Source organism: Bos indicus x Bos taurus, chromosome 13 (assembly GCF_003369695.1).
Source record: "Bos indicus x Bos taurus breed Angus x Brahman F1 hybrid chromosome 13, Bos_hybrid_MaternalHap_v2.0, whole genome shotgun sequence".
Lineage (NCBI taxonomy): Eukaryota > Metazoa > Chordata > Mammalia > Artiodactyla > Bovidae > Bos > Bos indicus x Bos taurus.
Window position 1 is genome coordinate 78,653,197 of NC_040088.1, and position 12,438 is coordinate 78,665,634.

Below are 12,438 nucleotides of genomic sequence, written 5' to 3' on the forward strand. Positions count from 1 at the left end.
AAAAGTATAAAATATTATTAATAAAAAATTTGAGACAAAAATAGACCATGTTCATAGAATAGAAGCCTCAATATTTTAAAATTATCACTTTCTCCAATTTGATTTAAAATACAGTCTGATTTTAAGCAAAATTTCATTGGAGTTTTATGTGCAAGTTGATAAGCTGATTATATAAAATGTTATGGAAACACAAAGGAATTAGATGAGCCACCTGATTTTGAACAACAATGACTTGCACTATTAGATACTAAGACCAAATATAAAACTACAGTGATCAAGATGTGGTGGTATTGGTACCAGGTAAGTCAATCAATCAAATAAACAACTGAAATAGAATAGAGAGACCAGAAGTTGACCGATGTATACATTGTCACCTGATTCTTGTAAAACAACACTATAGTATAGTAGAGAAAGGATGGTGTTTTTAATATATGATGTGTCTTCTATATATTCATATGGAAAATAAATGTGTCTTAATTCCTTCCTCACACCATACATAAAATAATTCCATGAAATTTAAAAATCTAAATGTGAAAGGTAAAAGACAGATTTTAGGGAAAGATAATGAGAGAACATTTCTGTAAAATTGTAGGAAGCAGCAGTTCTGGTAAAGGAGGGGAAGAGTAATGCTTATGAGATGCCCTCAGAGCCTTCCTTTGTTCATAGCTAAAGCCTGCTCTCCAGAAGAAAGGCTTTGTCAGAGCCTTGTCTCAGCTGGGGAAGAGTGTAATCTGCAGTCTTAGCTTTCCTGTCTCACCTAGGGAGATGAGGGGGTGGTGGTGGGAATACAGAGTCAACACAGGCAAGGGCTTCAAGGAAACAGATTGGGAATACTGCAGCTAAGGGGAGGGGAAAGGTTATACCACCATGGAAACACCTGTGAAGGTCACATTTCTGAGACACAGGTCTAGAAAAAAGCCTGAGATTCAATCGTAAAATTGTAGAATGCCAAGTTATAGTATACCAGGGAGGTTTAGTTATTTTAAATTCCAAGTTTATAAATTTAAATCTCTATGATATCAGAATCTTCTTATCATGACTGCTTTGTCTCTTTAAGTGTGTTTTCTCTTGCTTTTTTGGCAAGCCTTCTAATTTTTTGATGAAAGTGAGAAATTTTGTATTGAGTTGCCACTTTAGCTCCTATCGCAGCTGAAGTAAACAGGCCATTAGTGAGAGGATGTATGTTAATCTGGCTACAAGTATGACTTTGTATATCACTTGTTGTAGTTATAGGTGCCAGAGTTTTCACATTCCTCTGGAGTCCTTGTTTTTTTTTCTCTTCTCTGGAGACTTCCTAATTACTCCTCTCAGAGAATCTGTGTCTTGAAGTTTTTCCAGTTGTAACCCACTGTTACACTTGGAGCCCTGTTAGTGTGGTGTGGTGTGGGGGCTGAGTGGGAGGGCATTCTATGTCCATTGACAGATGAATGGATAAAGAAACTGTAGTACATATATACCATGGAATATTACTCAGTCATGAAAAGGAAAACATTTGACTCAGCTCTAATGAGGTGGATGAGCCTAGAGCCTATTATACAGAGTGAAGTAAGTCAGAAAGAGAAAAACAAATATGTATTAACGCATATATATGGAATCTAGAAAGGTGGTACTGAGGAAACTATCTGCAGGGCAGCAATGGAGATTCAGATATAGAGAATAGACTTGTGGACATGGTGGAGGAAGGATAGAGAGGGATGAATTGAAAGAGTAACACTGAAACATACATTGCTGCTGCTAAGTCACTTCAGTCATGTCCGACTCTGTGCGACCCCATAGATGGCAGCCCACCAGGCTCCCCCGTCCCTGGGATTCTCCAGGCAAGAACACTGAAGTGGGTTGCCATTTCCTTCTCCAATGCATGAAAGTGAAAGTGAAAGTGAAATCGCTCAGTCGTGTCCGACTCTTAGCGATCCCATGGACTGTAGCCCGTCAGGCTCCTCCGTCCATGGGATTTTCCAGGCAAGAGTACTGGAGTGGGGTGCCATTGCCTTCTCCGGAAACATACATTACCATACGTAAAATAGATAACCAGTGGGAACTTGCTGTATGAAGCAGGGAGCTCAAACATGGTGCTCTGTGACAACCTAGAGGAATGGGATGAGATGGGAGGTGGGAGGGAGATTCAAGAAGGAGGCTACGTATGTATACCTATGGCTGATTTGTGCTGATGTATGGCAGAAATAACAGAATACTGTAAAGCAATGCTAAACATTCTAAGGCGGAGAGAAGACATTACATGAGAAGAGATGACTGATAGAAACGGAAAGATGAAAATTCTAAAAAAATAATCCAAAGGAAATGCTAGAAATCAGAAACACTGTAACAGAAATGAAGAATGACTTTGGTGTACCGATCAGTAAACTCAACATGTCTGAGGAAAGAATTGGTGAGCTTGAAGGTAGTTCAACAGAAACTACCCAAACTAAAATTCAAAGGAAGAAGAATGAAAAAAAAGAAGGACGAACAGGCAAGAATTAGGGGACAATTTCAAACGTGGTTCAGTTCAGTTCAGTTGCTCAGTCGTGTCCAACTCTTTGCGACCCCATGAACCACAGAACGCCAGGCCTCCCTGTCCCTCACCAACTCCTGGAGTCCACCAAAACCCATGTCCATTGTGTCGGTGATGCCATGCAACCATCTCATCCTCTGTCATCCCCTTCTCCTCCTGCCCTCAATCTTTCCCAGCATTAGGGTCTTTTCAAATGAGTCAGCTCTCCGCATCAGGTGGACAAAGTATTGGTGTTTCAGGTTCAACATCAGTCCCTTCAGTGAACACCCAGGACTGATGTCCCTTAGAATGTAGCATCCACATAATTGGAACACCAGAAGGAAAAGAAAGAAAATGGGGCAGAAAAAAATATTTGATTTAATAATGGTCAAGAACTGTCCAAAATTAATAACAGACCTCAAACCACATAGCAAGGAAACTCAGAGAATGCAAAGTAGAAAAATACCAAACATATACATCTTGAGCCTAAGTATATCATATTTAAACAGCAGAAAATTAAAAACAAAGAGAAAATTTTGAAGTCAGAGGGAAAATAAGAATCACCTTAACTATAGAAGAAAAGGATAAGGATAACATCACACTTGTCATCAGAGATCAGGCAAGCAAGAAGAGAGGGGAGTGAATGATTTAAAATGTTGAAAGAAAAAACAGACTCTGATTTAGAATTCTGTACCAGTGAAATTATGCTTAAAAAGGCAATTAAAGACAAGTAAATCTTTTTCAAACAAACCAAAATTGAGATTAATCACCTTCCCTAATGTTAAAGGAAGTTCTTTAGTCTGAGGGAAAAGTATAAATAATACATAGCCAAAAGAGTAGTCTCAAGAGAAGTAAAAATATTTTGAATTAAATACAAATCCAACTTATCAAGATCTTTGGGATGCAACAAAAGTAGTGCTAAGAGGGAAACATTAAAAGAACTGTACATAGGAGAGAACAAGATGGTGGAGGAGTAGGTGGCCATGGAGTACATGTCTCTCCACAGATACATCAGGAATATACCTTCAGACACATAAGTGTATGCAGAACACCAGCTGAGAGCAAACAGGAAGACCTGATCAGCAGAAAAGAATATATAGATCCACGGAAAACTCGGTAGGACGAAGGAACTAGGGGGAAACAGGAGTGTTAGTAGGACTGGACTGCCCTTGGTGGGCAGGGGAACTGAAGCAGGGCTGAAGATCCCCATATTGGGGCAACAGTTTGAGTCAGAGGAGAAACATTTAAGACTGAGAGTGAAACAGCTGATCTGTGGCAACCTAAACGGAATGAGAATCATACAGTCCTTGCCCCAACCATACACACCCTGGACAGGGATGAAGGTCCCCTAAAAGGGGCAGTGGCTGGGAGATGGAGTTTGGGGATTGTGGAGCAGTCCCAGGGTGAGGGCTGCTGTTGACTGTGGAGAGACAGATCAAGGGGATGTGAAGGAGGAGATTGTGGTGGGAAATGCCTGTGGAGGAAAGACAGGCAGCCATGGAAGCAAGGCAGTACTGCTGAGTCATGCTTAGGGGGTGGAGCCATCACCATAGCCTCTCTCGCCCCTCCCCGCTGGACAGCTTCCAGAGCTGAACAGTAGAGAGGCTGGCCCATCAAATGCCTGACTGACTGAACTACAGAGCAGGACCCAACCCAGGGTGCTCCTTTAAGTGCCTGATATGCCAATCTACAGAGTAGGACCCCAGCTGGGGGGCCCCTCTATGTGCCTGATATGCTGAACAACAGAGAAGGACCCCAGGCAAGGGAGCCCTCTAAGTGCCTGACTGGGTGGAGCTAAGGAGAAAGAATGGCCAAAAGGCCTTCTGATTGCCAGCTACAAGAAGCTCGAAAAAAGACTCTGATAGGGCCACAACTCCTGTGGCAGAGGCAGTCCGTGTCCTTGCCCACTTGGTGCCATCAGGGTCCCCGAAAGACAAACAGCTGAACCACCTTCACAGTCAACCCTCACTGGGTCAGAGCCATCACAGGCAAAAAAAGTTTTGCATCTATGCATGCAGGGTGGCTTCTATCATGTCCAACTCTTTGCGACCCTGTAGACTGTGGCCTGCCAGGATTCTCAGCCAGTGGGGTACTCCAGGCAAGAATACTGGAGCATATTGTCCAATACTGGTTGCCATACCCTTCTAGAGCACTGTATTTTCTGCTGCCCTAGCCACCAACTCCCCTGAGTACCTGGTGCTGCTAGAACTCCTGCGACCCAAGCAGCTGCATCACCTCCACATAGGGCCCTCACAGGAGCAAATCCAATTCCTCCAGGGCAGCCTCAGGAGTGAACCCCAGTGGGTGATCCACATGCAGAGGAGGAAATAAAACCACAACTGAAACCCAGGGGCAGTGTGGCTAAGGAAAAAGACCCAAAACCTTCCCACCAGCTGCACTAGCTGCAGATTAAATCCACACAATCAACTAGGCAGACTCTGTGTCTATGGAACATATAAAAGGTCACTGAGAGCTCCCACAAAAGAAAACACACTAGCTCTGGTAGCTGTGGACATCGGAGGCAAGAACACACAGGAATAGGACCAGATTAGAATCTGAGCTGCCCCTACAGCAGGTCCAGAGACTAGCACAGTGTTGGAGGGGATCCTAGGGAGGTGAGGTGGACTGTGACGCCCAGCGAGGGAAAGGACTTTGACAGTAATGACTCAAGAAAAACATTTACTATCCTTATGTTTTGACTTGTTCTGTAGATTCTTTTGGATTTTTTAAAATTTTATTTCCCCCCTCTGTTGTAGTTGTAAATTTTATTGGCACTATGAAATCTAATTAAGCTTTTGAGCTCCCCTGCCTCGTTACATTTTTTTTTTTTACTGTTGTTATAAACCTTTGCAGTTCTGTGGCGTTTTCTTTCTTCCTTTTTTTCTTTCTTCTTCCTTTATTTTTCTTTTCTCTTCTTTGAATGTTAAGTTTTAATTTTTGTAAACTGTTATTGTTTTCTACATTTATTCCTTTGTTTGTTTTTCCTACTGTTCTTTTCCCCTTGCAGTTAATCTTTAATGTATATAAATCTTCTTTATCTACCTCTATTTAACTCTGCATATCTATTCTTTCTTTCTTTTCTTTCTTCTCAACATATTTGTTAGTTTTGTTTTCATTGCTTAACTCTCCACTTGGCACCTTGCTTTAGTTTTGTTTTCCACTTTGTGCTTTATTTACTTTTGTTCTTAACTGGTAGATATAATTTTTGATTTCCTTTGTTTGCCAGGTCAATCTGCTGTACTTTATTTTTGCTGCACTGTTTTGATTTTGCTTATGGGTATATATGTATATGTGTATATTCTATTATTTGTTTGATTTTGTAACTGCCATTTGTCAGGGGTTCATCTTTGGTTTCTTGTTTTTGGGTATTTGTTTTAATCTCACAATGCCATAACAAACCACATGTGGAATCTTCATTCCTCACCAGAGATCAAGCCATGAGCCTTTGGAGTCAGAGCATTGCCTCCAAGGCCCTGGACTACCAGAGAACTAATCCTAGGGAGTATCAAATAGTGAGAACTCACACAAAGGAAACCACTTGAATACAAGACCTGGCATCACTCAACCACTAGTAGCACCCTGTGCAGGACAAACAAAACAAAAATATAAACCAAACCTCAGCATGCAGGATTACCACCACAGTCAGGCTTGCCCATCCAGGGAAAAACAACCAACTAAACAAACAAAAACTGAGCAAAATTATCACCCTATACAAAGCTTACTCAATCACTGGACCAACCTTAGGAGAACAGAAACCAAAAGGAAGAAGGAATTCAATCTTGAAGCCTGTGAAAAGGAGACCTCAAACACAGTAAGTTAAAAAAATAATAATGAAAAGGCAGAGAAATACTACACAAATGAAGGAACAAGCTAGAAACCCAGAAGTCCAAATTAAAGAGAGGAAATAGGTAAACTACCTGAAAAAGAATTCAGAATAATGATAGTAAAGATGATCAAAAATCTTGAAAACAGAATGGAGAAAGTGCAAGAATCAACTAACAAAGACCTAGAATTAAAGAATAAACATAGAGAGATGAACAACACAATTACTGAAATTAAAAATGTTCTAGAAGGAAGCAATAGCAGAATATTTGAATCAGAAGGATGAATCAGTGAGCTGGAAGATAAAATGGTGGAAATAACTTCTAAAGAGCAGAATAAAGTAAAACAAATGAAAAGAACTGAGGATAGTCTCAGAGAACTCTGGGACAATATCAAACACACCAACATTCAAATTATAGGGGTCCCTGAAGAAGAAGAGAAAAAGAAGGGATATTAGAAAAATTTTTTAAGAGATTATAGTTGAAAATTTCCCCAACATGGAAAAGGAAATAGTCAATCAAGTTCAAGAGGTGCAAAGAGTCCCATACAGGATAAACCAAGGAGAAACACACCAGTTCAGTTCAGTCACTCAGTCGTGTCTGACTTTGCGACCCCATGAATCGCAGCACACCAGGCCTCCCTGTCCATCACCAACTCCCGGAGTTCACTCAGACTCATGTCCATTGAGTCAGTGATGCCATCCAGCCATCTCATCCTCTGTCGTCCCCTTCTCCTCCTGCCCCCAATCCCTCCCAGCATCAGAGTCTTTTCCAATGAGTCAACTCTTCACATGAGGTGGCCAGAGTACTGGAGTTTCAGCCTTAGCATCATTCCTTCCAAAGAAATCCCAGGGCTGATCCCCTTCAGAATGGACTGGTTGGATCTCCTTGCAGTCCAAGGGACTCTGAAGAGTCTTCTCCAACACCAGAGTTCAAAAGCGTCAATTCTTCGGCACTCAGCCTTCTTCACAGTCCAACTCTCACATCCATACATGACCACTGGAAAAACCATAGCCTTTACTAGATGGACCTTTGTTTGCAAAGGAATGTCTCTGCTTTTCAGTATGCTATCTAGGTTGGTCATAACTTTTCTTCCAAGGAGTAAGTGCTTTTTAATTTCATGGCTGCAGTCATCATCTGCAGTGATTTTGACACACACTAATCAAACTAACAAAGACTAAACACAAAGAAACAATATTAAAAGCATCAAGGAAAAAGCAACAACTAGCATACAAGGGAAACCCCATGTGTTTAACAGCTGATCTTTCAGCAGAAACTCTGCAGGTGAGGAGGGAATGCCAGGATATATTTAATGTACTGAAAGGGAAAAAAATCTACAACCAAGATTAGTGTAAACAGTAATAATCTCATTTAAAGTTGATGGAGAAATAAAAAGTTCTTCAGACAAGCAAAAGTTAAGAGAATTCAGTACCACCACACCATCTTTACAACAAGTGTTAAAGGGACTTAAATAGTTAAGAAATACAAGGGAAGAAAAAGATCTACAAAATCAACCCCAAACAACTAAGAAAATGGTGATCAGTTCAGTTCAGTTCAGTTGCTCAGTCATGTCCGACTCTTCGCGACCCCATGAATCACAGCACGCCAGGCCTCCCTGTCCATCACCAACTCCCGGAGTTCACTGAGACTCACGTCCATCGAGTCAGTGATGCCATCCAACCATCCTCTGTTTTCCCCTTCTCCTCCTGCCCCCAATCCCTCCCAGCATCAGAGTCTTTTCCAATGAGTCAACTCTTCACAAGAGGTGGCCAAAGTACTGGAGTTTCCGCTTTAGCATCATTCCCTCCAAAGAAATCCCAGGGCTGATCTCCTTCAGAATGGACTGGTTGGATCTCCTTGCAGTCCAAGGGACTCCCAAGAGTCTTCTCCAACATCACAGTTCAAAAGCATCAATTCTTCAGCACTCAGCCTTCTTCACAGTCCAACTCTCATATCCATATATGACCACTGGAAAAACCATAGCCTTGACTAGATGGACCTTAGGAACATATATATCCATAATTACTTTAAAAGTAAAAGGATTAAATTCTCCAACCAAAAGACACAGGCTGGCTGAATGAATACAAAAACAAGACCCATATATATACTGTCTACAAGAAACCAACTTCAGACTTCAAGACACATATAGACTGAAAGTGAGAGGATGGAAAAATGTATTCCATCAAATGGGAAGCAAAAGAAAGCTGGAGTAGCAATCCTCGTATTAGACAAAATAGACCTTAAAATAGAGAAGTTTACAAGAGATAAGGAAGGACATTACATAATGATCAAGGGATCAATCAAAGAGGAAGACATAACAATTGTAATTATCTATGCACTCAAAATAAGAGCACCTGAATACATAGACAAACACTAACAGACATAAAAGAAAAATTTGACCGTAACACGATAATAGTAGGAGACTTTAACACCCCATTCACACCCATGGACAGGTCATCAAAATAGAAAATTAATAAGGAAACACAAGTCTTAAATGATACATTAGATGAGATGGATCTCATTGATATCTTCAGGACATTCCATCCAAATGCGGAAGAATACACCTTCTTTCCAAGTGCACATTGAACATTCTCCAGGATAGACCACATCTTGGGTCACAAATCAAACCTCAGTAAATTTAAGAAAATTGAAATTGTATCAGGCATCTTCTCTGACCACAACACTATGAGACTAGATATCAATTACAAAAAAAAAAAAAAACTGTAAAAAAACACAAACACATTGATATTAAGCAATGTTTCTAAATAACCAACAGGATACTGAAGAAATCAAATGGGAAATCCAAAAATTTCTAGAAACAAATGACAATGAAAATCCGACAACTCAAAACCTATGGGATGCAGCAAAAGCAGTTCTCAGAAGGAAGTTTACAGCAATACAATCCTATCTCAAGAAAGAAGAAAAACATCAAATAGACAACCTTACTTTACACCTAATACAACTGAAAAAAGAACAACAACAACAAAATCCCACAATTAGCAGAAGAAAAGGAGTCATAAAAATCAGAGCAGATATAAATGAAAAAGAAATGAAAGAAACAATAGTAAAGATTAATAAAGCTAAAAACTGGTTGAGAAGATAAATAAAATTGACAAAACTTTAGCCAGATTCATCAAGAAAAAAAGAAGAATCAAATCACACAAAATTCAAAATGAAAAAGGAGAGGTTACAACAGACAATGCAGAAATACAATGGATTATAAAAAAAAACTATTATGAATAGCTATATGACAATAAAATGGATAACCTGAAGAAATGGAAAGATTCTTAGAAAAGTTCAATCTTCAAAGACTGAACCAGGAAGAACTGGAAATTATAAACAACCCAATTACAAGCACTGAAATTGAAACTCTCATCATCAATCTCCCCAAAAAACAAAAGGCCAGGACCAGATGGCTTCACAGGAGAATTCTATCAAATATTTAGAGTAGAACTTATGCCTATCCTTCTAAAAGTCTTTCAAAAAGCTACAGAGGAAGGAACACTTCCAAACTCATTCTATGAGGCCACCATCACCCTGACACCAAAACCAGACAAAGATAACACACAAAAAAGAAAAATACAGGCCAATATCACTGATGAACATAGATGCAAAAATCCTCAACAAAATTTTAGCAAACAGAATTCAGCAACACATCAAATAGCTCATGCACCATGATCAAGTTGGCTTTATTCCAGGGATGCAAGGATTCTTGAAAATATGCAAATCAACTAGTGTGATACACCATATTAACAAATTGAAAGATAAAGACCAGATGATAATCTCAATAGATGCAGAAAAAACCTTTGACAAAATTCAGCACCCATTTATGATTTAAACACTTCCAAAAATGGGCACGGAAGGAACCTATCTCAACATAGTAAAGGCCATATATGATAAGCCTACAGCAAACATTATTCTCAATGGTGAAAAACTGGAAGCATTCCCCCTAAGATCAGGAACAAAACAAAGGTGTCCACTTTCACGACTGTTATTCAACATAGTTCTGGAAGTCCTAGCTACAGCAATCAGAGAAGAAAGGTAAATAAAAAGAATCCAGATCAGAAAAGAAGTAACACTCTCACTGTTTGCAGATGACATGATACTGTACATAGAAAACCATAAAGGTAGTTTCAGAAAATTACTAGAGCTAATCAGTCAATTTAGCAACATTGCAGGACACAAAATCAATACACAGAAACCATTTGCATTTCTATATACTACCAATGAAAAATCAGAAAGAGAAATTAAGGAATAAACCCCATTCACCATTGCAACAAAAAGATTTAAATATCTAGGAATAAACTTACCTAATGAGACAAAAGAACTGTACACAGAAAATTATAAGACACTGATGAAAGAAATCAAAGATGACATAAATAGATGGAGAGATATTCCATGTTCCTGGGCAGGAAGAATCAATATTGTGAAAATGCCTATACTACCAAATGCAATCTACAGATTCAACGTGATCCCTACCAAATTGCCAATGGCATTTTTCACATAACTAGAACAAAATATTTCACAATTCATATGGAAACACAAAAGGCCCCAAATAGCCAAAGCAGTCTTGAGAAAGAAGAATGGACTTGGAGGAATTAACCTTCCTGACTTCAGATTGTACTACAAAGCTACAGTCATCAAGACAGTATGGTACTGGCACAAAAACAGAAATATAGACCAATGGAGCAAGATAGAAAGCCCAGAAATAAACCCATGCACCTATGGGTACTTTATTTTTGACAAAGTAAGCAAGAATATACAATGGGACAAAGACAGCCTCTTCAATGAATGGTGCTGGGAAAATTGGACAGCTACATGTAAAATAATGAAATTAGAACACTTCCTATCACCATACACAAAGATAAATTCAAAATGGATTAAAGACCTAAATGTAAGACCATAAACTATAAAACTCTTAGAGGAAAACGTAGCCAGAACAGTCAATTACATAAATCAAAGCAAGATCCTCTATGACCCACCTCCTAGAGTAATGCAAATAAAAGCAAAAATAAACAAATGGGACCTGATTAAACTTAAAAGCTTTTGCACAACAAAGGAGACTATAAACAAGGTGAAAAGACAACCCTCAGAATGGGAGAAAATAATAGCAAATGAACCAGCTGACAAAGGATTAATTTCTAAAATATACAAACAGCTCATACAACTCAATACCAGAAAAACAAGCAACCCAATCAAAAAGTGGGGAAAAGACCTAAAGAGACATTTCTCCAAAGAAGACATACAGATGGCTAACAAACACATGAAAAGATGCTCAGCATTGCTACTTATCAGAGAAATGCAAATCAAAACTACAATGAGATATCACCTCACACCAGTCAGAATGGCCATCATCAAAAAGTCTACACACAATAAATGCTGGAGAGGGTGTGGAGAAAAAGGAATGCTCTTGTACTGTTGATGGGAATATAAATTGATATAGCCACTATGAAAGACAGTATGGAGATTCCTTAAAAAACTAGGAATAAAACCACCATATGACCCAGCAATCCCACTCCTAGGCATATACCCTGAGGAAACCAAAATTGAAAAAGCTTCATGTACCCCTTTGTTCATTACAGCACTATCTACAATAGCTAGAACATGGAATCAACCTAGATGTCTATGAACAGATGAATGGATAAAGAAGTTGTGATATGTGTACACAATGGAGTATTACTCAGCCATAAAAAGGAACACATTTGAGTCAGTTCTAATGAAATGGATGAACCTAGAACCTATTATACAGATTGAAGTAAGTCAGAAAGAGAAAGATAAATATCATATTCTAATAAATATATACAGAATCTAGAAAAATGGTACTGAAGAATTTATTTACAGGGCAGCAATGGAGAAAAAGGCATAGAGAATAGGCTTATGGACATGGGGAGAGGGGAGGAGAGGGTGAAATGTATGGAAAGAGTAACATGGAAACTTGCATTACTATATGTAAACTAGATAGCCACCAGGAATTTGCTGTATGGCTCAGGAAACTCAAACAACGGCTCTGTATCAAACTAGAGGGGTCGGATGGGCAGGGACATGGGAGGGAATTTCAAAAATGAGGGGATATATGTATACCTATGGCTAATTCATGTTGCAGTTTGACAGAAAACAACAAAATTCTGT